Source organism: Hyla sarda, chromosome 1 (genome assembly GCF_029499605.1).
Source record: "Hyla sarda isolate aHylSar1 chromosome 1, aHylSar1.hap1, whole genome shotgun sequence".
NCBI classification, from domain to species: domain Eukaryota; kingdom Metazoa; phylum Chordata; class Amphibia; order Anura; family Hylidae; genus Hyla; species Hyla sarda.
Window position 1 is genome coordinate 322,306,057 of NC_079189.1, and position 27,730 is coordinate 322,333,786.

Here is a 27,730-nt window from a genome sequence, read left to right on the forward strand (position 1 = left end):
CAGTCTCTCTCTCTCTCTCTCTTTTTCTTTTTATATATATTTTTTTCCGTCTTCTTCTTCTTCTTCTTCAGACCCTGTCATAGCACTAATGCCTTTCCAATACCACCAGCAGATGGAGACACTCCATTGCAACATTGGTTGTGAGCAGCAGTTTCTAAAAACAAATGCCTCATGGCGGATTTCCCATCCATCAATGGATGGTAAATTTTGTTTTTATCATTCACTGACCACAGAAACCAATGCATGGTCAAGCAACAGCAATGACACACCCTTGTGTATAGGCATGAGACCCTCATGTCATTTAACAGGATTCAGCACCACCCACAAGACAGCTACCTGTCATGTCATGTCAAACCTGCACAGGTGTGCTAGATTATTATTATTTCGTTTTATTTTTATTTTTTTACACCAATCAGTGTGCAAACATGGTCATTAAAACGCTAAATGAATAGACGTTCATAAACCAGTCAGTGCAACTCATCATTTTGGTCTCCAATTCTCAAACTCAAATTCTCACCCACGGAGGATTAAATGAGAATCTTTCTTGTTTAACACTGGAATGGGGTGGTGCACTGTTCACTACCCGAAGATACTGCCACATCGGGTCAATGCATAGGGCGACAGAAGCAAGCTTCCAAATCAGCTCCCTTTCTCAAAAATCCATTTAATTTATGGTCCCCAGATAGGGAACGTATGTATCAGTATGTGCTCACAAGTCACCCAAGTGCAAGTATTCACACAAAAAAAAACGTGCCTCAGGATGCGATCTGTCGCAAGATCCTTTTTTTTTTTTACACTTGATCTAAGCCAAAAGGCCTAGAGGGGATAACCGGGAAAGGGGTGGACCCAACCATGTCCCCTTCATGAACACTCACATTACTCATAGGAATGGAAGGAAGGCTGGCAGCCAACCAGACTCCCATACACTCTCTGGGTGGGTGGCAGTCAGCCACCCATACATACATACATACAGCACAGGCTAAACCCACATCATCACTTAAAAAAAGGACAGGCGACCATTGCACTCTGATGGAGCATTTAGCAATGCAATCCATAGCCTGGCTTTTGCCTGAACCCCCATCACTCCTCCTCTTGCATATAAGACAATATTTCAGATCTGCATATGAAAACAACACGCCTACCTTTGTTGCACATAGCTGCCTGCCTGTCTCTAGTTACCCCACTGGCTGTAGCTGCGTCCCTTCCGACATGGAATAACACCAACTGTAACGATAAACTGAAAATTAACAGTATAAACCTGCATCATTTTGGACTCTGGTATTTGCTGAATCCGGGTGACCTGACAATCGATGGTGGTGCCGCTGGTGATTCTGGCCTTCTTGGAATCTGTTGGGCCTATGTGTTAGCTCACACATCACTTGGGTATCCATGGTAACTACCACAACATGGTCATCTGCAGTTTACATCTAGCCCGTGGCATTGAATGGCATTTTAAAAGTGCTAAGGGTCCTGGTGCAATAATCCTCCCATGAGGATCAGCCTCAACGGCTTTGTAGATTGCACTCATGTCAGCAACTCCATATACATTTTTTTTTCTTCATGCTTCTTTCTTCATCCTTTTTTCTTTCTGTCATTCAGACTTTCATTCATTCGATCTCTCTCACTCACTTGCTTTAACTCATTTGTTCTCACTCACTCACTCACTCAATCACTCACTCACTCATTCACTCTCACTCACTCTCACTCTCTCACTCACTCGCTCACTAAGTCAGTCTCTCTCTCTCTCTCTCTCTTTTTCTTTTTATATATATTTTTTTCCGTCTTCTTCTTCTTCTTCTTCAGACCCTGTCATAGCACTAATGCCTTTCCAATACCACCAGCAGATGGAGACACTCCATTGCAACATTGGTTGTGAGCAGCAGTTTCTAAAAACAAATGCCTCATGGCGGATTTCCCATCCATCAATGGATGGTAAATTTTGTTTTTATCATTCACTGACCACAGAAACCAATGCATGGTCAAGCAACAGCAATGACACACCCTTGTGTATAGGCATGAGACCCTCATGTCATTTAACAGGATTCAGCACCACCCACAAGACAGCTACCTGTCATGTCATGTCAAACCTGCACAGGTGTGCTAGATTATTATTATTTCGTTTTATTTTATTTTTTTTACACCAATCAGTGTGCAAACATGGTCATTAAAACGCTAAATGAATAGACGTTCATAAACCAGTCAGTGCAACTCATCATTTTGGTCTCCAATTCTCAAACTCAAATTCTCACCCACGGAGGATTAAATGAGAATCTTTCTTGTTTAACACTGGAATGGGGTGGTGCACTGTTCACTACCCGAAGATACTGCCACATCGGGTCAATGCATAGGGCGACAGAAGCAAGCTTCCAAATCAGCTCCCTTTCTCAAAAATCCATTTAATTTATGGTCCCCAGATAGGGAACGTATGTATCAGTATGTGCTCACAAGTCCCCCAAGTGCAAGTATTCACACAAAAAAAAACGTGCCTCAGGATGCGATCTGTCGCAAGATCCTTTCTTTTTTTTACACTTGATCTAAGCCAAAAGGCCTAGAGGGGATAACCGGGAAAGGGGTGGACCCAACCATGTCCCCTTCATGAGCACTCACATTACTCATAGGAATGGAAGGAAGGCTGGCAGCCAACCAGACTCCCATACACTCTCTGGGTGGGTGGCAGTCAGCCACCCATACATACATACATACAGCACAGGCTAAACCCACATCATCACTTAAAAAAAGGACAGGCGACCATTGCACTCTGATGGAGCATTTAGCAATGCAATCCATAGCCTGGCTTTTGCCTGAACCCCCATCACTCCTCCTCTTGCATATAAGACAATATTTCAGATCTGCATATGAAAACAACACGCCTACCTTTGTTGCACATAGCTGCCTGCCTGTCTCTAGTTACCCCACTGGCTGTAGCTGCGTCCCTTCCGACATGGAATAACACCAACTGTAACGATAAACTGAAAATTAACAGTATAAACCTGCATCATTTTGGACTCTGGTATTTGCTGAATCCGGGTGACCTGACAATCGATGGTGGTGCCGCTGGTGATTCTGGCCTTCTTGGAATCTGTTGGGCCTATGTGTTAGCTCACACATCACTTGGGTATCCATGGTAACTACCACAACATGGTCATCTGCAGTTTACATCTAGCCCGTGGCATTGAATGGCATTTTAAAAGTGCTAAGGGTCCTGGTGCAATAATCCTCCCATGAGGATCAGCCTCAACGGCTTTGTAGATTGCACTCATGTCAGCAACTCCATATACATTTTTTTTTCTTCATGCTTCTTTCTTCATCCTTTTTTCTTTCTGTCATTCAGACTTTCATTCATTCGATCTCTCTCACTCACTTGCTTTAACTCATTTGTTCTCACTCACTCACTCACTCAATCACTCACTCACTCACTCATTCACTCTCACTCACTCTCACTCTCTCACTCACTCGCTCACTAAGTCAGTCTCTCTCTCTCTCTTTTTCTTTTTATATATATTTTTTTCCGTCTTCTTCTTCTTCTTCTTCAGACCCTGTCATAGCACTAATGCCTTTCCAATACCACCAGCAGATGGAGACACTCCATTGCAACATTGGTTGTGAGCAGCAGTTTCTAAAAACAAATGCCTCATGGCGGATTTCCCATCCATCAATGGATGGTAAATTTTGTTTTTATCATTCACTGACCACAGAAACCAATGCATGGTCAAGCAACAGCAATGACACACCCTTGTGTATAGGCATGAGACCCTCATGTCATTTAACAGGATTCAGCACCACCCACAAGACAGCTACCTGTCATGTCATGTCAAACCTGCACAGGTGTGCTAGATTATTATTATTTAGTTTTATTTTATTTTTTTACACCAATCAGTGTGCAAACATGGTCATTAAAACGCTAAATGAATAGACGTTCATAAACCAGTCAGTGCAACTCATCATTTTGGTCTCCAATTCTCAAACTCAAATTCTCACCCACGGAGGATTAAATGAGAATCTTTCTTGTTTAACACTGGAATGGGGTGGTGCACTGTTCACTACCCGAAGATACTGCCACATCGGGTCAATGCATAGGGCGACAGAAGCAAGCTTCCAAATCAGCTCCCTTTCTCAAAAATCCATTTAATTTATGGTCCCCAGATAGGGAACGTATGTATCAGTATGTGCTCACAAGTCACCCAAGTGCAAGTATTCACACAAAAAAAAACGTGCCTCAGGATGCGATCTGTCGCAAGATCCTTTCTTTTTTTACACTTGATCTAAGCCAAAAGGCCTAGAGGGGATAACCGGGAAAGGGGTGGACCCAACCATGTCCCCTTCATGAGCACTCACATTACTCATAGGAATGGAAGGAAGGCTGGCAGCCAACCAGACTCCCATACACTCTCTGGGTGGGTGGCAGTCAGCCACCCATACATACATACATACAGCACAGGCGACCATTGCACTCTGATGGAGCATTTAGCAATGCAATCCATAGCCTGGCTTTTGCCTGAACCCCCATCACTCCTCCTCTTGCATATAAGACAATATTTCAGATCTGCATATGAAAACAACACGCCTACCTTTGTTGCACATAGCTGCCTGCCTGTCTCTAGTTACCCCACTGGCTGTAGCTGCGTCCCTTCCGACATGGAATAACACCAACTGTAACGATAAACTGAAAATTAACAGTATAAACCTGCATCATTTTGGACTCTGGTATTTGCTGAATCCGGGTGACCTGACAATCGATGGTGGTGCCGCTGGTGATTCTGGCCTTCTTGGAATCTGTTGGGCCTATGTGTTAGCTCACACATCACTTGGGTATCCATGGTAACTACCACAACATGGTCATCTGCAGTTTACATCTAGCCCGTGGCATTGAATGGCATTTTAAAAGTGCTAAGGGTCCTGGTGCAATAATCCTCCCATGAGGATCAGCCTCAACGGCTTTGTAGATTGCACTCATGTCAGCAACTCCATATACATTTTTTTTTCTTCATGCTTCTTTCTTCATCCTTTTTTCTTTCTGTCATTCAGACTTTCATTCATTCGATCTCTCTCACTCACTTGCTTTAACTCATTTGTTCTCACTCACTCACTCACTCACTCAATCACTCACTCACTCATTCACTCTCACTCACTCTCACTCTCTCACTCACTCGCTCACTAAGTCAGTCTCTCTCTCTCTCTCTCTTTTTCTTTTTATATATATTTTTTTCCGTCTTCTTCTTCTTCTTCTTCAGACCCTGTCATAGCACTAATGCCTTTCCAATACCACCAGCAGATGGAGACACTCCATTGCAACATTGGTTGTGAGCAGCAGTTTCTAAAAACAAATGCCTCATGGCGGATTTCCCATCCATCAATGGATGGTAAATTTTGTTTTTATCATTCACTGACCACAGAAACCAATGCATGGTCAAGCAACAGCAATGACACACCCTTGTGTATAGGCATGAGACCCTCATGTCATTTAACAGGATTCAGCACCACCCACAAGACAGCTACCTGTCATGTCATGTCAAACCTGCACAGGTGTGCTAGATTATTATTATTTAGTTTTACTTTATTTTTTTACACCAATCAGTGTGCAAACATGGTCATTAAAACGCTAAATGAATAGACGTTCATAAACCAGTCAGTGCAACTCATCATTTTGGTCTCCAATTCTCAAACTCAAATTCTCACCACGGAGGATTAAATGAGAATCTTTCTTGTTTAACACTGGAGTGGGGTGGTGCACTGTTCACTACCCGAAGATACTGCCACATCGGGTCAATGCATAGGGCGACAGAAGCAAGCTTCCAAATCAGCTCCCTTTCTCAAAAATCCATTTAATTTATGGTCCCCAGATAGGGAACGTATGTATCAGTATGTGCTCACAAGTCACCCAAGTGCAAGTATTCACACAAAAAAAAACGTGCCTCAGGATGCGATCTGTCGCAAGATCCTTTCTTTTTTTACACTTGATCTAAGCCAAAAGGCCTAGAGGGGATAACCGGGAAAGGGGTGGACCCAACCATGTCCCCTTCATGAGCACTCACATTACTCATAGGAATGGAAGGAAGGCTGGCAGCCAACCAGATCCCATACACTCTCTGGGTGGGTGGCAGTCAGCCACCCATACATACATACATACAGCACAGGCTAAACCCACATCATCACTTAAAAAAAGGACAGGCGACCATTGCACTCTGATGGAGCATTTAGCAATGCAATCCATAGCCTGGCTTTTGCCTGAACCCCCATCACTCCTCCTCTTGCATATAAGACAATATTTCAGATCTGCATATGAAAACAACACGCCTACCTTTGTTGCACATAGCTGCCTGCCTGTCTCTAGTTACCCCACTGGCTGTAGCTGCGTCCCTTCCGACATGGAATAACACCAACTGTAACGATAAACTGAAAATTAACAGTATAAACCTGCATCATTTTGGACTCTGGTATTTGCTGAATCCGGGTGACCTGACAATCGATGGTGGTGCCGCTGGTGATTCTGGCCTTCTTGGAATCTGTTGGGCCTATGTGTTAGCTCACACATCACTTGGGTATCCATGGTAACTACCACAACATGGTCATCTGCAGTTTACATCTAGCCCGTGGCATTGAATGGCATTTTAAAAGTGCTAAGGGTCCTGGTGCAATAATCCTCCCATGAGGATCAGCCTCAACGGCTTTGTAGATTGCACTCATGTCAGCAACTCCATATACATTTTTTTTTCTTCATGCTTCTTTCTTCATCCTTTTTTCTTTCTGTCATTCAGACTTTCATTCATTCGATCTCTCTCACTCACTTGCTTTAACTCATTTGTTCTCACTCACTCACTCACTCAATCACTCACTCACTCATTCACTCTCACTCACTCTCACTCTCTCACTCACTCGCTTACTAAGTCAGTCTCTCTCTCTCTCTCTCTTTTTCTTTTTATATATATTTTTTTCCGTCTTCTTCTTCTTCTTCTTCAGACCCTGTCATAGCACTAATGCCTTTCCAATACCACCAGCAGATGGAGACACTCCATTGCAACATTGGTTGTGAGCAGCAGTTTCTAAAAACAAATGCCTCATGGCGGATTTCCCATCCATCAATGGATGGTAAATTTTGTTTTTATCATTCACTGACCACAGAAACCAATGCATGGTCAAGCAACAGCAATGACACACCCTTGTGTATAGGCATGAGACCCTCATGTCATTTAACAGGATTCAGCACCACCCACAAGACAGCTACCTGTCATGTCATGTCAAACCTGCACAGGTGTGCTAGATTATTATTATTTAGTTTTATTTTATTTTTTTACACCAATCAGTGTGCAAACATGGTCATTAAAACGCTAAATGAATAGACGTTCATAAACCAGTCAGTGCAACTCATCATTTTGGTCTCCAATTCTCAAACTCAAATTCTCACCCACGGAGGATTAAATGAGAATCTTTCTTGTTTAACACTGGAATGGGGTGGTGCACTGTTCACTACCCGAAGATACTGCCACATCGGGTCAATGCATAGGGTGACAGAAGCAAGCTTCCAAATCAGCTCCCTTTCTCAAAAATCCATTTAATTTATGGTCCCCAGATAGGGAACGTATGTATCAGTATGTGCTCACAAGTCACCCAAGTGCAAGTATTCACACAAAAAAAAACGTGCCTCAGGATGCGATCTGTCGCAAGATCCTTCCTTTTTTTACACTTGATCTAAGCCAAAAGGCCTAGAGGGGATAACCGGGAAAGGGGTGGACCCAACCATGTCCCCTTCATGAGCACTCACATTATTCATAGGAATGGAAGGAAGGCTGGCAGCCAACCAGACTCCCATACACTCTCTGGGTGGGTGGCAGTCAGCCACCCATACATACATACATACAGCACAGGCTAAACCCACATCATCACTTAAAAAAAGGACAGGCGACCATTGCACTCTGATGGAACATTTAGCAATGCAATCCATAGCCTGGCTTTTGCCTGAACCCCCATCACTCCTCCTCTTGCATATAAGACAATATTTCAGATCTGCATATGAAAACAACACGCCTACCTTTGTTGCACATAGCTGCCTGCCTGTCTCTAGTTACCCCACTGGCTGTAGCTGCGTCCCTTCCGACATGGAATAACACCAACTGTAACGATAAACTGAAAATTAACAGTATAAACCTGCATCATTTTGGACTCTGGTATTTGCTGAATCCGGGTGACCTGACAATCGATGGTGGTGCCGCTGGTGATTCTGGCCTTCTTGGAATCTGTTGGGCCTATGTGTTAGCTCACACATCACTTGGGTATCCATGGTAACTACCACAACATGGTCATCTGCAGTTTACATCTAGCCCGTGGCATTGAATGGCATTTTAAAAGTGCTAAGGGTCCTGGTGCAATAATCCTCCCATGAGGATCAGCCTCAACGGCTTTGTAGATTGCACTCATGTCAGCAACTCCATATACATTTTTTTTTCTTCATGCTTCTTTCTTCATCCTTTTTTCTTTCTGTCATTCAGACTTTCATTCATTCGATCTCTCTCACTCACTTGCTTTAACTCATTTGTTCTCACTCACTCACTCACTCAATCACTCACTCATTCACTCTCACTCACTCTCACTCTCTCACTCACTCGCTCACTAAGTCAGTCTCTCTCTCTCTCTTTTTCTTTTTATATATATTTTTTTCCGTCTTCTTCTTCTTCTTCTTCAGACCCTGTCATAGCACTAATGCCTTTCCAATACCACCAGCAGATGGAGACACTACATTGCAACATTGGTTGTGAGCAGCAGTTTCTAAAAACAAATGCCTCATGGCGGATTTCCCATCCATCAATGGATGGTAAATTTTGTTTTTATCATTCACTGACCACAGAAACCAATGCATGGTCAAGCAACAGCAATGACACACCCTTGTGTATAGGCATGAGACCCTCATGTCATTTAACAGGATTCAGCACCACCCACAAGACAGCTACCTGTCATGTCATGTCAAACCTGCACAGGTGTGCTAGATTATTATTATTTAGTTTTATTTTATTTTTTTACACCAATCAGTGTGCAAACATGGTCATTAAAACGCTAAATGAATAGACGTTCATAAACCAGTCAGTGCAACTCATCATTTTGGTCTCCAATTCTCAAACTCAAATTCTCACCCACGGAGGATTAAATGAGAATCTTTCTTGTTTAACACTGGAATGGGGTGGTGCACTGTTCACTACCCGAAGATACTGCCACATCGGGTCAATGCATAGGGCGACAGAAGCAAGCTTCCAAATCAGCTCCCTTTCTCAAAAATCCATTTAATTTATGGCCCCCAGATAGGGAACGTATGTATCAGTATGTGCTCACAAGTCACCCAAGTGCAAGTATTCACACAAAAAAAAACGTGCCTCAGGATGCGATCTGTCGCAAGATCCTTTCTTTTTTTACACTTGATCTAAGCCAAAAGGCCTAGAGGGGATAACCGGGAAAGGGGTGGACCCAACCATGTCCCCTTCATGAGCACTCACATTACTCATAGGAATGGAAGGAAGGCTGGCAGCCAACCAGACTCCCATACACTCTCTGGGTGGGTGGCAGTCAGCCACCCATACATACATACATACAGCACAGGCTAAACCCACATCATCACTTAAAAAAAGGACAGGCGACCATTGCACTCTGATGGAGCATTTAGCAATGCAATCCATAGCCTGGCTTTTGCCTGAACCCCCATCACTCCTCCTCTTGCATATAAGACAATATTTCAGATCTGCATATGAAAACAACACGCCTACCTTTGTTGCACATAGCTGCCTGCCTGTCTCTAGTTACCCCACTGGCTGTAGCTGCGTCCCTTCCGACATGGAATAACACCAACTGTAACGATAAACTGAAAATTAACAGTATAAACCTGCATCATTTTGGACTCTGGTATTTGCTGAATCCGGGTGACCTGACAATCGATGGTGGTGCCGCTGGTGATTCTGGCCTTCTTGGAATCTGTTGGGCCTATGTGTTAGCTCACACATCACTTGGGTATCCATGGTAACTACCACAACATGGTCATCTGCAGTTTACATCTAGCCCGTGGCATTGAATGGCATTTTAAAAGTGCTAAGGGTCCTGGTGCAATAATCCTCCCATGAGGATCAGCCTCAACGGCTTTGTAGATTGCACTCATGTCAGCAACTCCATATACATTTTTTTTTCTTCATGCTTCTTTCTTCATCCTTTTTTCTTTCTGTCATTCAGACTTTCATTCATTCGATCTCTCTCACTCACTTGCTTTAACTCATTTGTTCTCACTCACTCACTCACTCACTCAATCACTCACTCACTCATTCACTCTCACTCTCTCACTCACTCGCTCACTAAGTCAGTCTCTCTCTCTCTCTCTTTTTCTTTTTATATATATTTTTTTCCGTCTTCTTCTTCTTCTTCTTCTTCTTCAGACCCTGTCATAGCACTAATGCCTTTCCAATACCACCAGCAGATGGAGACACTCCATTGCAACATTGGTTGTGAGCAGCAGTTTCTAAAAACAAATGCCTCATGGCGGATTTCCCATCCATCAATGGATGGTAAATTTTGTTTTTATCATTCACTGACCACAGAAACCAATGCATGGTCAAGCAACAGCAATGACACACCCTTGTGTATAGGCATGAGACCCTCATGTCATTTAACAGGATTCAGCACCACCCACAAGACAGCTACCTGTCATGTCATGTCAAACCTGCACAGGTGTGCTAGATTATTATTATTTAGTTTTATTTTATTTTTTTACACCAATCAGTGTGCAAACATGGTCATTAAAACGCTAAATGAATAGACGTTCATAAACCAGTCAGTGCAACTCATCATTTTGGTCTCCAATTCTCAAACTCAAATTCTCACCCACGGAGGATTAAATGAGAATTTTTCTTGTTTAACACTGGAATGGGGTGGTGCACTGTTCACTACCCGAAGATACTGCCACATCGGGTCAATGCATAGGGCGACAGAAGCAAGCTTCCAAATCAGCTCCCTTTCTCAAAAATCCATTTAATTTATGGTCCCCAGATAGGGAACGTATGTATCAGTATGTGCTCACAAGTCACCCAAGTGCAAGTATTCACACAAAAAAAAACGTGCCTCAGGATGCGATCTGTCGCAAGATCCTTTCTTTTTTTTACACTTGATCTAAGCCAAAAGGCCTAGAGGGGATAACCGGGAAAGGGGTGGACCCAACCATGTCCCCTTCATGAGCACTCACATTACTCATAGGAATGGAAGGAAGGCTGGCAGCCAACCAGACTCCCATACACTCTCTGGGTGGGTGGCAGTCAGCCACACATACATACATACAGCACAGGCTAAACCCACATCATCACTTAAAAAAAGGACAGGCGACCATTGCACTCTGATGGAGCATTTAGCAATGCAATCCATAGCCTGGCTTTTGCCTGAACCCCCATCACTCCTCCTCTTGCATATAAGACAATATTTCAGATCTGCATATGAAAACAACACGCCTACCTTTGTTGCACATAGCTGCCTGCCTGTCTCTAGTTACCCCACTGGCTGTAGCTGCGTCCCTTCCGACATGGAATAACACCAACTGTAACGATAAACTGAAAATTAACAGTATAAACCTGCATCATTTTGGACTCTGGTATTTGCTGAATCCGGGTGACCTGACAATCGATGGTGGTGCCGCTGGTGATTCTGGCCTTCTTGGAATCTGTTGGGCCTATGTGTTAGCTCACACATCACTTGGGTATCCATGGTAACTACCACAACATGGTCATCTGCAGTTTACATCTAGCCCGTGGCATTGAATGGCATTTTAAAAGTGCTAAGGGTCCTGGTGCAATAATCCTCCCATGAGGATCAGCCTCAACGGCTTTGTAGATTGCACTCATGTCAGCAACTCCATATACATTTTTTTTTCTTCATGCTTCTTTCTTCATCCTTTTTTCTTTCTGTCATTCAGACTTTCATTCATTCGATCTCTCTCACTCACTTGCTTTAACTCATTTGTTCTCACTCACTCACTCACTCACTCATTCACTCTCACTCACTCTCACTCTCTCACTCACTCGCTCACTAAGTCAGTTTCTCTCTCTCTCTCTCTCTTTTTCTTTTTATATATATTTTTTTCCGTCTTCTTCTTCTTCTTCTTCAGACCCTGTCATAGCACTAATGCCTTTCCAATACCACCAGCAGATGGAGACACTCCATTGCAACATTGGTTGTGAGCAGCAGTTTCTAAAAACAAATGCCTCATGGCGGATTTCCCATCCATCAATGGATGGTAAATTTTGTTTTTATCATTCACTGACCACAGAAACCAATGCATGGTCAAGCAACAGCAATGACACACCCTTGTGTATAGGCATGAGACCCTCATGTCATTTAACAGGATTCAGCACCACCCACAAGACAGCTACCTGTCATGTCATGTCAAACCTGCACAGGTGTGCTAGATTATTATTATTTAGTTTTATTTTATTTTTTTACACCAATCAGTGTGCAAACATGGTCATTAAAACGCTAAATGAATAGACGTTCATAAACCAGTCAGTGCAACTCATCATTTTGGTCTCCAATTCTCAAACTCAAATTCTCACCCACGGAGGATTAAATGAGAATCTTTCTTGTTTAACACTGGAATGGGGTGGTGCACTGTTCACTACCCGAAGATACTGCCACATCGGGTCAATGCATAGGGCGACAGAAGCAAGCTTCCAAATCAGCTCCCTTTCTCAAAAATCCATTTAATTTATGGTCCCCAGATAGGGAACGTATGTATCAGTATGTGCTCACAAGTCACCCAAGTGCAAGTATTCACACAGAAAAAAACGTGCCTCAGGATGCGATCTGTCGCAAGATCCTTTCTTTTACACTTGATCTAAGCCAAAAGGCCTAGAGGGGATAACCGGGAAAGGGGTGGACCCAACCATGTCCCCTTCATGAGCACTCACATTACTCATAGGAATGGAAGGAAGGCTGGCAGCCAACCAGACTCCCATACACTCTCTGGGTGGGTGGCAGTCAGCCACCCATACATACATACATACAGCACAGGCTAAACCCACATCATCACTTAAAAAAAGGACAGGCGACCATTGCACTCTGATGGAGCATTTAGCAATGCAATCCATAGCCTGGCTTTTGCCTGAACCCCCATCACTCCTCCTCTTGCATATAAGACAATATTTCAGATCTGCATATGAAAACAACACGCCTACCTTTGTTGCACATAGCTGCCTGCCTGTCTCTAGTTACCCCACTGGCTGTAGCTGCGTCCCTTCCGACATGGAATAACACCAACTGTAACGATAAACTGAAAATTAACAGTATAAACCTGCATCATTTTGGACTCTGGTATTTGCTGAATCCGGGTGACCTGACAATCGATGGTGGTGCCGCTGGTGATTCTGGCCTTCTTGGAATCTGTTGGGCCTATGTGTTAGCTCACACATCACTTGGGTATCCATGGTAACTACCACAACATGGTCATCTGCAGTTTACATCTAGCCCGTGGCATTGAATGGCATTTTAAAAGTGCTAAGGGTCCTGGTGCAATAATCCTCCCATGAGGATCAGCCTCAACGGCTTTGTAGATTGCACTCATGTCAGCAACTCCATATACATTTTTTTTTCTTCATGCTTCTTTCTTCATCCTTTTTTCTTTCTGTCATTCAGACTTTCATTCATTCGATCTCTCTCACTCACTTGCTTTAACTCATTTGTTCTCACTCACTCACTCACTCACTCACTCAATCACTCACTCACTCATTCACTCTCACTCACTCTCACTCTCTCACTCACTCGCTCACTAAGTCAGTCTCTCTCTCTCTCTCTCTTTTTCTTTTTATATATATTTTTTTCCGTCTTCTTCTTCTTCTTCTTCAGACCCTGTCATAGCACTAATGCCTTTCCAATACCACCAGCAGATGGAGACACTCCATTGCAACATTGGTTGTGAGCAGCAGTTTCTAAAAACAAATGCCTCATGGCGGATTTCCCATCCATCAATGGATGGTAAATTTTGTTTTTATCATTCACTGACCACAGAAACCAATGCATGGTCAAGCAACAGCAATGACACACCCTTGTGTATAGGCATGAGACCCTCATGTCATTTAACAGATTCAGCACTACCCACAAGACAGCCTACCTGTCATGTCATGTCAAACCTGCACAGGTGTGCTAGATTATTATTATTTAGTTTTATTTTATTTTTTTACACCAATCAGTGTGCAAACATGGTCATTAAAACGCTAAATGAATAGACGTTCATAAACCAGTCAGTGCAACTCATCATTTTGGTCTCCAATTCTCAAACTCAAATTCTCACCCACGGAGGATTAAATGAGAATCTTTCTTGTTTAACACTGGAATGGGGTGGTGCACTGTTCACTACCCGAAGATACTGCCACATCGGGTCAATGCATAGGGCGACAGAAGCAAGCTTCCAAATCAGCTCCCTTTCTCAAAAATCCATTTAATTTATGGTCCCCAGATAGGGAACGTATGTATCAGTATGTGCTCACAAGTCACCCAAGTGCAAGTATTCACACAGAAAAAAACGTGCCTCAGGATGCGATCTGTCGCAAGATCCTTTCTTTTACACTTGATCTAAGCCAAAAGGCCTAGAGGGGATAACCGGGAAAGGGGTGGACCCAACCATGTCCCCTTCATGAGCACTCACATTACTCATAGGAATGGAAGGAAGGCTGGCAGCCAACCAGACTCCCATACACTCTCTGGGGTGGGTGGCAGTCAGCCACCCATACATACATACATACAGCACAGGCTAAACCCACATCATCACTTAAAAAAGGACAGGCGACCATTGCACTCTGATGGAGCATTTAGCAATGCAATCCATAGCCTGGCTTTTGCCTGAACCCCCATCACTCCTCCTCTTGCATATAAGACAATATTTCAGATCTGCATATGAAAAACAACACGCCTACCTTTGTTGCACATAGCTGCCTGCCTGTCTCTAGTTACCCCACTGGCTGTAGCTGCGTCCCTTCCGACATGGAATAACACCAACTGTAACGATAAACTGAAAATTAACAGTATAAACCTGCATCATTTTGGACTCTGGTATTTGCTGAATCCGGGTGACCTGACAATAGATAGTGGTGCCGCTGGTGATTCTGGCCTTCTTGGAATCTGTTGGGCCTATGTGTTAGCTCACACATCACTTGGGTATCCATGGTAACTACCACAACATGGTCATCTGCAGTTTACATCTAGCCCGTGGCATTGAATGGCATTTTAAAAGTGCTAAGGGTCCTGGTGCAATAATCCTCCCATGAGGATCAGCCTCAACGGCTTTGAAGATTGCACTCATGTCAGCAACTCCATATACATTTTTTTTTCTTCATGCTTCTTTCTTCATCCTTTTTTCTTTCTGTCATTCAGACTTTCATTCATTCGATCTCTCTCACTCACTTGCTTTAACTCATTTGTTCTCACTCACTCACTCATTCACTCTCACTCACTCTCACTCTCTCACTCACCTCGCTCACTAAGTCAGTCTCTCTCTCTCTCTCTCTTTTTCTTTTTATATATATTTTTTTCCGTCTTCTTCTTCTTCTTCTTCAGACCCTGTCATAGCACTAATGCCTTTCCAATACCACCAGCAGATGGAGACACTCCATTGCAACATTGGTTGTGAGCAGCAGTTTCTAAAAACAAATGCCTCATGGCGGATTTCCCATCCATCAATGGATGGTAAATTTTGTTTTTATCATTCACTGACCACAGAAACCAATGCATGGTCAAGCAACAGCAATGACACACCCTTGTGTATAGGCATGAGACCCTCATGTCATTTAACAGGATTCAGCACCACCCACAAGGACAGCTACCTGTCATGTCATGTCAAACCTGCACAGGTGTGCTAGATTATTATTATTTTGTTTTATTTTATTTTTTACACCAATCAGTGTGCAAACATGGTCATTGAAACGCTAAATGAATAGACGTTCATAAACCAGTCAGTGCAACTCATCATTTTGGTCTCCAATTCTCAAACTCAAATTCTCACCCACGGAGGATTAAATGAGAATCTTTCTTGTTTAACACTGGAATGGGGTGGTGCACTGTTCACTACCCGAAGATACTGCCACATTCGGGTCAATGCATAGGGCGACAGAAGCAAGCTTCCAAATCAGCTCCCTTTCTCAAAAATCCATTTAATTTATGGTCCCCAGATAGGGAACGTATGTATCAGTATGTGCTCACAAGTCACCCAAGTGCAAGTATTTCACACAGAAAAAAAACGTGCCTCAGGATGCGATCTGTCGCAAGATCCTTTCTTTTTTTACACTTGATCTAAGCCAAAAGGCCTAGAGGGGATAACCGGGAAAGGGGTGGACCCAACCATGTCCCCTTCATGAGCACTCACATTACTCATAGGAATGGAAGGAATGCTGGCAGCCAACCAGACTCCCATACACTCTCTGGGTGGGTGGCAGTCAGCATCCCATACATACATACATACAGCACAGGCTAAACCCACATCATCACTTAAAAAAAGGACAGGCGACCATTGCACTCTGATGGAGCATTTAGCAATGCAATCCATAGCCTGGCTTTTGCCTGAACCCCCATCACTCCTCCTCTTGCATATAAGACAATATTTCAGATCTGCATATGAAAAACAACACGCCTACCTTTGTTGCACATAGCTGCCTGCCTGTCTCTAGTTACCCCACTGGCTGTAGCTGCGTCCCTTCCGACATGGAATAACACCAACTGTAACGATAAACTGAAAATTAACAGTATAAACCAGCATAATTTGGACTCTGGTATTTGCTGAATCCGGGTGACCTGACAAACGATGGTGGTGCCGCTGGTGATTCTGGCCTTCTTGGAATCTGTTGGGCCTATGTGTTAGCTCACACATCACTTGGGTATCCATGGTAACTACCACAACATGGTCATCTGCAGTTTACATCTAGCCCGTGGCATTGAATGGCATTTTAAAAGTGCTAAGGGTCCTGGTGCAATAATCCTCCCATGAGGATCAGCCTCAACGGCTTTGTAGATTGCACTCATGTCAGCAACTCCATATACATTTTTTTTTCTTAATGCTTCTTTCTTCATCCTTTTTTCTTTCTGTCATTCAGACTTTCATTCATTCGATCTCTCTCACTCACTTGCTTTAACTCATTTGTTCTCACTCACTCACTCACTCACTCACTCATTCACTCTCACTCACTCTCACTCTCTCACTCACTCGCTCACTAAGTCAGTCTCTCTCTCTCTCTCTCTTTTTCTTTTTATATATATTTTTTTCCGTCTTCTTCTTCTTCAGACCCTGTCATAGCACTAATGCCTTTCCAATACCACCAGCAGATGGAGACACTCCATTGCAACATTGGTTGTGAGCAGCAGTTTCTAAAAACAAATGCCTCATGGCGGATTTCCCATCCATCAATGGATGGTAAATTTTGTTTTTATCATTCACTGACCACAGAAACCAATGCATGGTCAAGCAACAGCAATGACACACCCTTGTGTATAGGCATGAGACCCTCATGTCATTTAACAGGATTCAGCACCACCCACAAGACAGCTACCTGTCATGTCATGTCAAACCTGCACAGGTGTGCTAGATTATTATTATTTAGTTTTATTTTATTTTTTTACACCAATCAGTGTGCAAACATGGTCATTAAAACGCTAAATGAATAGACGTTCATAAACCAGTCAGTGCAACTCATCATTTTGGTCTCCAATTCTCAAACTCAAATTCTCACCCACGGAGGATTAAATGAGAATCTTTCTTGTTTAACACTGGAATGGGGTGGTGCACTGTTCACTACCCGAAGATACTGCCACATCGGGTCAATGCATAGGGCGACAGAAGCAAGCTTCCAAATCAGCTCCCTTTCTCAAAAATCCATTTAATTTATGGCCCCCAGATAGGGAACATATGTATCAGTATGTGCTCACAAGTCACCCAAGTGCAAGTATTCACACAAAAAAAAACGTGCCTCAGGATGCGATCTGTCGCAAGATCCTTTCTTTTTTTTTACACTTGATCTAAGCCAAAAGGCCTAGAGGGGATAACCGGGAAAGGGGTGGACCCAACCATGTCCCCTTCATGAGCACTCACATTACTCATAGGAATGGAAGGAAGGCTGGCAGCCAACCAGACTCCCATACACTCTCTGGGTGGGTGGCAGTCAGCCACCCATACATACATACATACAGCACAGGCTAAACCCACATCATCACTTAAAAAAAGGACAGGCGACCATTGCACTCTGATGGAGCATTTAGCAATGCAATCCATAGCCTGGCTTTTGCCTGAACCCCCATCACTCCTCCTCTTGCATATAAGACAATATTTCAGATCTGCATATGAAAACAACACGCCTACCTTTGTTGCACATAGCTGCCTGCCTGTCTCTAGTTACCCCACTGGCTGTAGCTGCGTCCCTTCCGACATGGAATAACACCAACTGTAACGATAAACTGAAAATTAACAGTATAAACCTGCATCATTTTGGACTCTGGTATTTGCTGAATCCGGGTGACCTGACAATCGATGGTGGTGCCGCTGGTGATTCTGGCCTTCTTGGAATCTGTTGGGCCTATGTGTTAGCTCACACATCACTTGGGTATCCATGGTAACTACCACAACATGGTCATCTGCAGTTTACATCTAGCCCGTGGCATTGAATTGCATTTTAATAGTGCTAAGGGTCCTGGTGCAATAATCCTCCCATGAGGATCAGCCTCAACGGCTTTGTAGATTGCACTCATGTCAGCAACTCCATATACATTTTTTTTTCTTCATGCTTCTTTCTTCATCCTTTTTTCTTTCTGTCATTCAGACTTTCATTCATTCGATCTCTCTCACTCACTTGCTTTAACTCATTTGTTCTCACTCACTCACTCACTCACTCACTCACTCATTCACTCTCACTCTCTCACTCACTCGCTCACTAAGTCAGTCTCTCCCTCTCTCTCTCTTTTTCTTTTTATATATATTTTTTTCCGTCTTCTTCTTCTTCTTCTTCTTCTTCTTCTTCAGACCCTGTCATAGCACTAGTGCCTTTCCAATACCACCAGCAGATGGAGACACTCCATTGCAACATTGGTTGTGAGCAGCAGTTTCTAAAAACAAATGCCTCATGGCGGATTTCCCATCCATCAATGGATGGTAAATTTTGTTTTTATCATTCACTGACCACAGAAACCAATGCATGGTCAAGCAACAGCAATGACACACCCTTGTGTATAGGCATGAGACCCTCATGTCATTTAACAGGATTCAGCACCACCCACAAGACAGCTACCTGTCATGTCATGTCAAACCTGCACAGGTGTGCTAGATTATTATTATTTAGTTTTATTTTATTTTTTTACACCAATCAGTGTGCAAACATGGTCATTAAAACGCTAAATGAATAGACGTTCATAAACCAGTCAGTGCAACTCATCATTTTGGTCTCCAATTCTCAAACTCAAATTCTCACCCACGGAGGATTAAATGAGAATCTTTCTTGTTTAACACTGGAATGGGGTGGTGCACTGTTCACTACCCGAAGATACTGCCACATCGGGTCAATGCATAGGGCGACAGAAGCAAGCTTCCAAATCAGCTCCCTTTCTCAAAAATCCATTTAATTTATGGTCCCCAGATAGGGAACGTATGTATCAGTATGTGCTCACAAGTCACCCAAGTGCAAGTATTCACACAAAAAAAAAAACGTGCCTCAGGATGCGATCTGTCGCAAGATCCTTTCTTATTTTACACTTGATCTAAGCCAAAAGGCCTAGAGGGGATAACCGGGAAAGGGGTGGACCCAACCATGTCCCCTTCATGAGCACTCACATTACTCATAGGAATGGAAGGAAGGCTGGCAGCCAACCAGACTCCCATACACTCTCTGGGTGGGTGGCAGTCAGCCACCCATACATACAGCACAGGCTAAACCCACATCATCACTTAAAAAAAGGACAGGCGACCATTGCACTCTGATGGAGCATTTAGCAATGCAATCCATAGCCTGGCTTTTGCCTGAACCCCCATCACTCCTCCTCTTGCATATAAGACAATATTTCAGATCTGCATATGAAAACAACACGCCTACCTTTGTTGCACATAGCTGCCTGCCTGTCTCTAGTTACCCCACTGGCTGTAGCTGCGTCCCTTCCGACATGGAATAACACCAACTGTAACGATAAACTGAAAATTAACAGTATAAACCTGCATCATTTTGGACTCTGGTATTTGCTGAATCCGGGTGACCTGACAATCGATGGTGGTGCCGCTGGTGATTCTGGCCTTCTTGGAATCTGTTGGGCCTATGTGTTAGCTCACACATCACTTGGGTATCCATGGTAACTACCACAACATGGTCATCTGCAGTTTACATCTAGCCCGTGGCATTGAATGGCATTTTAAAAGTGCTAAGGGTCCTGGTGCAATAATCCTCCCATGAGGATCAGCCTCAACGGCTTTGTAGATTGCACTCATGTCAGCAACTCCATATACATTTTTTTTTCTTCATGCTTCTTTCTTCATCCTTTTTTCTTTCTGTCATTCAGACTTTCATTCATTCGATCTCTCTCACTCACTTGCTTTAACTCATTTGTTCTCACTCACTCACTCACTCACTCACTCAATCACTCACTCACTCATTCACTCTCACTCTCTCACTCACTCGCTCACTAAGTCAGTCTCTCTCTCTCTCTCTCTTTTTCTTTTTATATATATTTTTTTCCGTCTTCTTCTTCTTCTTCTTCTTCTTCTTCAGACCCTGTCATAGCACTAATGCCTTTCCAATACCACCAGCAGATGGAGACACTCCATTGCAACATTGGTTGTGAGCAGCAGTTTCTAAAAACAAATGCCTCATGGCGGATTTCCCATCCATCAATGGATGGTAAATTTTGTTTTTATCATTCACTGACCACAGAAACCAATGCATGGTCAAGCAACAGCAATGACACACCCTTGTGTATAGGCATGAGACCCTCATGTCATTTAACAGGATTCAGCACCACCCACAAGACAGCTACCTGTCATGTCATGTCAAACCTGCACAGGTGTGCTAGATTATTATTATTTAGTTTTATTTTATTTTTTTACACCAATCAGTGTGCAAACATGGTCATTAAAACGCTAAATGAATAGACGTTCATAAACCAGTCAGTGCAACTCATCATTTTGGTCTCCAATTCTCAAACTCAAATTCTCACCCACGGAGGATTAAATGAGAATCTTTCTTGTTTAACACTGGAATGGGGTGGTGCACTGTTCACTACCCGAAGATACTGCCACATCGGGTCAATGCATAGGGCGACAGAAGCAAGCTTCCAAATCAGCTCCCTTTCTCAAAAATCCATTTAATTTATGGTCCCCAGATAGGGAACGTATGTATCAGTATGTGCTCACAAGTCACCCAAGTGCAAGTATTCACACAAAAAAAAAACGTGCCTCAGGATGCGATCTGTCGCAAGATCCTTTCTTTTTTTACACTTGATCTAAGCCAAAAGGCCTAGAGGGGATAACCGGGAAAGGGGTGGACCCAACCATGTCCCCTTCATGAGCACTCACATTACTCATAGGAATGGAAGGAAGGCTGGCAGCCAACCAGACTCCCATACACTCTCTGGGTGGGTGGCAGTCAGCCACCCATACATACAGCACAGGCTAAACCCACATCATCACTTAAAAAAAGGACAGGCGACCATTGCACTCTGATGGAGCATTTAGCAATGCAATCCATAGCCTGGCTTTTGCCTGAACCCCCATCACTCCTCCTCTTGCATATAAGACAATATTTCAGATCTGCATATGAAAACAACACGCCTACCTTTGTTGCACATAGCTGCCTGCCTGTCTCTAGTTACCCCACTGGCTGTAGCTGCGTCCCTTCCGACATGGAATAACACCAACTGTAACGATAAACTGAAAATTAACAGTATAAACCTGCATCATTTTGGACTCTGGTATTTGCTGAATCCGGGTGACCTGACAATCGATGGTGGTGCCGCTGGTGATTCTGGCCTTCTTGGAATCTGTTGGGCCTATGTGTTAGCTCACACATCACTTGGGTATCCATGGTAATTACCACAACATGGTCATCTGCAGTTTACATCTAGCCCGTGGCATTGAATGGCATTTTAAAAGTGCTAAGGGTCCTGGTGCAATAATCCTCCCATGAGGATCAGCCTCAACGGCTTTGTAGATTGCACTCATGTCAGCAACTCCATATACATTTTTTTTTCTTCATGCTTCTTTCTTCATCCTTTTTTCTTTCTGTCATTCAGACTTTCATTCATTCGATCTCTCTCACTCACTTGCTTTAACTCATTTGTTCTCACTCACTCACTCACTCACTCAATCACTCACTCACTCATTCACTCTCACTCACTCTCACTCTCTCACTCACTCGCTCACTAAGTCAGTCTCTCTCTCTCTCTCTCTTTTTCTTTTTATATATATTTTTTTCCGTCTTCTTCTTCTTCTTCTTCAGACCCTGTCATAGCACTAATGCCTTTCCAATACCACCAGCAGATGGAGACACTCCATTGCAACATTGGTTGTGAGCAGCAGTTTCTAAAAACAAATGCCTCATGGCGGATTTCCCATCCATCAATGGATGGTAAATTTTGTTTTTATCATTCACTGACCACAGAAACCAATGCATGGTCAAGCAACAGCAATGACACACCCTTGTGTATAGGCATGAGACCCTCATGTCATTTAACAGGATTCAGCACCACCCACAAGACAGCTACCTGTCATGTCATGTCAAACCTGCACAGGTGTGCTAGATTATTATTATTTAGTTTTATTTTATTTTTTTACACCAATCAGTGTGCAAACATGGTCATTAAAACGCTAAATGAATAGACGTTCATAAACCAGTCAGTGCAACTCATCATTTTGGTCTCCAATTCTCAAACTCAAATTCTCACCCACGGAGGATTAAATGAGAATCTTTCTTGTTTAACACTGGAATGGGGTGGTGCACTGTTCACTACCCGAAGATACTGCCACATCGGGTCAATGCATAGGGCGACAGAAGCAAGCTTCCAAATCAGCTCCCTTTCTCAAAAATCCATTTAATTTATGGTCCCCAGATAGGGAACGTATGTATCAGTATGTGCTCACAAGTCACCCAAGTGCAAGTATTCACACAAAAAAAAAACGTGCCTCAGGATGCGATCTGTCGCAAGATCCTTTCTTTTTTTACACTTGATCTAAGCCAAAAGGCCTAGAGGGGATAACCGGGAAAGGGGTGGACCCAACCATGTCCCCTTCATGAGCACTCACATTACTCATAGGAATGGAAGGAAGGCTGGCAGCCAACCAGACTCCCATACACTCTCTGGGTGGGTGGCAGTCAGCCACCCATACATACATACATACAGCACAGGCTAAACCCACATCATCACTTAAAAAAAGGACAGGCGACCATTGCACTCTGATGGAGCATTTAGCAATGCAATCCATAGCCTGGCTTTTGCCTGAACCCCCATCACTCCTCCTCTTGCATATAAGACAATATTTCAGATCTGCATATGAAAACAACACGCCTACTTTTGTTGCACATAGCTGCCTGCTTCTCTAGTTACCCCACTGGCTGTAGCTGCGTCCCTCCGACATGGAATAACACCAACTGTAACGATAAACTGAAAATTAACAGTATAAACCTGCATCATTTTTGGACTCTGGTATTTGCTGAATCCAGGTGACCTGACAATCGATGGTGGTGTGCCGCTGGTGATTCTGGCCTTCTTGGAATCTGTTGGGCCTATGTGTTAGCTCACACATCACTTGGGTATCCATGGTAACTACCACAACATGGTCATCTGCAGTTTACATCTAGCCCGTGGCATTGAATGGCATTTTAAAAGTGCTAAGGGTCCTGGCGCAATAATCCTCCCATGAGGATCAGCCTCAACGGCTTTGTAGATTGCACTCATGTCAGCAACTCCATATACATTTTTTTTTCTTCATGCTTCTTTCTTCATCCTTTTTTCTTTCTGTCATTCAGACTTTCATTCATTCGATCTCTCTCACTCACTTGCTTTAACTCATTTGTCTCCACTCACTCACTCACTCACTCAATCACTCACTCACTCATTCACTCTCACTCACTCTCACTCTCTCACTCACTCGCTCACTAAGTCAGTCTCTCTCTCTCTCTCTCTTTTTCTTTTTATATATATTTTTTCCGTCTTCTTCTTCTTCTTCTTCAGACCCTGTCATAGCACTAATGCCTTTCCAATACCACCAGCAGATGGAGACACTCCATTGCAACATTGGTTGTGAGCAGCAGTTTCTAAAAACAAATGCCTCATGGCGGATTTCCCATCCATCAATGGATGGTAAATTTTGTTTTTATCATTCACTGACCACAGAAACCAATGCATGGTCAAGCAACAGCAATGACACACCCTTGTGTATAGGCATGAGACCCTCATGTCATTTAACAGGATTCAGCACCACCCACAAGACAGCTACCTGTCATGTCATGTCAAACCTGCACAGGTGTGCTAGATTATTATTATTTAGTTTTATTTTATTTTTTTACACCAATCAGTGTGCAAACATGGTCCATTAAAACGCAAAATGAATAGACGTTCATAAACCAGTCAGTGCAACTCATCATTTTGGTCTCCCAATTCTCAAACTCAAATTCTCACCCACGGAGGATTAAATGAGAATCTTTCTTGTTTAACACTGGAATGGGGTGGTGCACTGTTCACTACCCGAAGATACTGCCACATCGGGTCAATGCATAGGGCGACAGAAGCAAGCTTCCAAATCAGCTCCATTTCTCAAAAATCCATTTAATTTATGGTCCCCAGATAGGGAACGTATGTATCAGTATGTGCACACAAGTCACCCAAGTGCAAGTATTCACACAAAAAAAAACGTGCCTCAGGATGCGATCTGTCGCAAGATCCTTTCTTTTTTTACACTTGATCTAAGCCAAAAGGCCTAGAGGGGATAACCGGAAAGGGGTGGACCCAACCATGTCCCCTTCATGAGCACTCACATTACTCATAGGAATGGAAGGAAGGGCTGGCAGCCAGCCAGACTCCCATACACCTCTCTGGGTGGGTGGCAGTCAGCCACCATACATACATACATACATACAGCACAGGCTAAACCCACATCATCACTTAAAAAAAGGACAGGCGACCATTGCACTCTGATGGAGCATTTAGCAATGCAATCCATAGCCTGGCTTTTGCCTGAACCCCCATCACTCCTCCTCTTGCATATAAGACAATATTTCAGATCTGCATATGAAAACAACACGCCTACCTTTGTTGCACATAGCTGCCTGCCTGTCTCTAGTTACCCCACTGGCTGTAGCTGCGTCCCTTCCGACATGGAATAACACCAACTGTAACGATAAACTGAAAATTAACAGTATAAACCTGCATCATTTTGGACTCTGGTATTTGCTGAATCCGGGTGACCTGACAATCCGATGGTGGTGCCGCTGGTGATTCTGGCCTTCTTGGAATCTGTTGGGCCCTATGTGTTAGCTCACACATCACTTGGGTATCCATGGTAACTACCACAACATGGTCATCTGCAGTTTACATCTAGCCCGTGGCATTGAATGGCATTTTAAAAGTGCTAAGGGTCCTGGTGCAATAATCCTCCCATGAGGATCAGCCTCAACGGCTTTGTAGATTGCACTCATGTCAGCAACTCCATATACATTTTTTTTTCTTCATGCTTCTTTCTTCATCCTTTTTTCTTTCTGTCATTCAGACTTTCATTCATTCGATCTCTCTCACTCACTTGCTTTAACTCATTTGTTCTCACTCACTCACTCACTCACTCAATCACGTCACTTCACTCATTCACTCTCACTCTCTCTCACTCTCTCCACTCACTCGCTCACTAAGTCAGTCTCTCTCTCTCTCTCTTTTTTTCTTTTTATATATATTTTTTTCCGTCTTCCTTCTTCTTCTTCTTCTTCTTCAGACCCTGTCATAGCACTAATGCCTTTCCAATACCACCAGCAGATGGAGACACTCCATTGCAACATTGGTTGTGAGCAGCAGTTTCTAAAAACAAATGCCTCATGGCGGATTTCCCATCCATCAATGGATGGTAAATTTTGTTTTTATCATTCACTGACCACAGAAACCAATGCATGGTCAAGCAACAGCAATGACACACCCTTGTGTATAGGCATGAGACCCTCATGTCATTTAACAGATTCAGCACCACCCACAAGACAGCTACCTGTCATGTCATGTCAAACCTGCACAGGTGTGCTAGATTATTATTATTTAGTTTTATTTTATTTTTTTACACCAATCAGTGTGCAAACATGGGTCATTAAAACGCTAAATGAATAGACGTCATAAACCAGTCAGTGGCAACTCATCATTTTGGTCTCCAATTCTCAAACTCAAATTCTCACCCACGGAGGATTAAATGAGAATCTTTCTTGTTTAACACTGGAATGGGGTGGTGCACTGTTCACTACCCGAAGATACTGCCACATCGGGTCAATGCATAGGGCGACAGAAGCAAGCTTCCAAATCAGCTCCCTTTCTCAAAAATCCATTTAATTTATGGTCCCCAGATAGGGAACGTATGTATCAGTATGTGCTCACAAGTCACCCCAAGTGCAAGTATTCACACAAAAAAAAACGTGCCTCAGGATGCGATCTGTCGCAAGATCCTTTCTTTTTTTACACCTTGATCTAAGCCAAAAGGCCTAGAGGGGATAACTGGGAAAGGGGTGGACCCAACCATGTCCCCTTCATGAGCACTCACATTACTCATAGGAATGGAAGGAAGGCTGGCAGCCAACCAGACTCCCATACACTCTCTGGGTGGGTGGCAGTCAGCCACCCATACATACATACATACAGCACAGGCTAAACCCACATCATCACTTAAAAAAAGGACAGGCGACCATTGCACTCTGATGGAGCATTTAGCAATGCAATCCATAGCCTGGCTTTTGCCTGAACCCCCATCACTCCTCCTCTTGCATATAAGACAATATTTCAGATCTGCATATGAAAACAACACGCCTACCTTTGTTGCACATAGCTGCCTGCCTGTCTTTAGTTACCCCACTGGCTGTAGCTGCGTCCTTCCGACATGGAATAACACCAACTGTAACGATAAACTGAAAATTAACAGTATAAACCTGCATCATTTTGGACTCTGGTATTTGCTGAATCCGGGTGACCTGACAATCGATGGTGGTGCCGCTGGTGATTCTGGCCTTCTTGGAATCTGTTGGGCCTATGTGTTAGCTCACACATCACTTGGGTATCCATGGTAACTACCACAACATGGTCATCTGCAGTTTACATCTAGCCCCGTGGCATTGAATGGCATTTTAAAAGTGCTAAGGGTCCTGGTGCAATAATCCTCCCATGAGGATCAGCCTCAACGGCTTTGTAGATTGCACTCATGTCAGCAACTCCATATACATTTTTTTTTCTTCATGCTTCTTTCTTCATCCTTTTTTCTTTCTGTCATTCAGACTTTCATTCATTCGATCTCTCTCACTCACTTGCTTTAACTCATTTGTTCTCACTCACTCACTCACTCACTCATTCACTCTCACTCACTCTCACTCTCTCACTCGCTCGCTCACTAAGTCAGTCTCTCTCTCTCTCTCTCTTTTTCTTTTTATATATATTTTTTTCCGTCTTCTTCTTCTTCAGACCCTGTCATAGCACTAATGCCTTTCCAATACCACCAGCAAGATGGAGACACTCCATTGCAACATTGGTTGTGAGCAGC

General features: G+C 43.4%; 16 pseudogenes; all 16 read right to left on the reverse strand.

The window, feature by feature from the left end:
* Positions 1-562: 562 nt before the first annotated feature.
* Positions 563-827, reverse strand: LOC130340946 (U2 spliceosomal RNA; annotated as a pseudogene).
* A 1,467-nt stretch (positions 828-2,294) lies between these two features.
* Positions 2,295-2,559, reverse strand: LOC130340957 (U2 spliceosomal RNA; annotated as a pseudogene).
* Positions 2,560-4,023: 1,464 nt separating this feature from the next.
* On the reverse strand, positions 4,024-4,287 carry LOC130338687 (U2 spliceosomal RNA; annotated as a pseudogene).
* Positions 4,288-5,720: 1,433 nt separating this feature from the next.
* LOC130338698 (U2 spliceosomal RNA) lies at positions 5,721-5,984 on the reverse strand (annotated as a pseudogene).
* A 1,463-nt stretch (positions 5,985-7,447) lies between these two features.
* Positions 7,448-7,711, reverse strand: LOC130341463 (U2 spliceosomal RNA; annotated as a pseudogene).
* A 1,456-nt stretch (positions 7,712-9,167) lies between these two features.
* Positions 9,168-9,431, reverse strand: LOC130341330 (U2 spliceosomal RNA; annotated as a pseudogene).
* Positions 9,432-10,893: 1,462 nt separating this feature from the next.
* Positions 10,894-11,158, reverse strand: LOC130340979 (U2 spliceosomal RNA; annotated as a pseudogene).
* A 1,450-nt stretch (positions 11,159-12,608) lies between these two features.
* On the reverse strand, positions 12,609-12,869 carry LOC130337842 (U2 spliceosomal RNA; annotated as a pseudogene).
* Positions 12,870-14,341: 1,472 nt separating this feature from the next.
* Positions 14,342-14,602, reverse strand: LOC130337853 (U2 spliceosomal RNA; annotated as a pseudogene).
* Positions 14,603-16,048: 1,446 nt separating this feature from the next.
* LOC130342209 (U2 spliceosomal RNA) lies at positions 16,049-16,315 on the reverse strand (annotated as a pseudogene).
* A 1,450-nt stretch (positions 16,316-17,765) lies between these two features.
* On the reverse strand, positions 17,766-18,031 carry LOC130341397 (U2 spliceosomal RNA; annotated as a pseudogene).
* Positions 18,032-19,493: 1,462 nt separating this feature from the next.
* On the reverse strand, positions 19,494-19,759 carry LOC130337820 (U2 spliceosomal RNA; annotated as a pseudogene).
* A 1,463-nt stretch (positions 19,760-21,222) lies between these two features.
* Positions 21,223-21,487, reverse strand: LOC130340168 (U2 spliceosomal RNA; annotated as a pseudogene).
* A 1,460-nt stretch (positions 21,488-22,947) lies between these two features.
* LOC130340179 (U2 spliceosomal RNA) lies at positions 22,948-23,212 on the reverse strand (annotated as a pseudogene).
* Positions 23,213-24,681: 1,469 nt separating this feature from the next.
* LOC130338106 (U2 spliceosomal RNA) lies at positions 24,682-24,945 on the reverse strand (annotated as a pseudogene).
* Positions 24,946-26,429: 1,484 nt separating this feature from the next.
* Positions 26,430-26,695, reverse strand: LOC130341988 (U2 spliceosomal RNA; annotated as a pseudogene).
* Between the last annotated feature and the right edge of the window lie 1,035 nt (positions 26,696-27,730).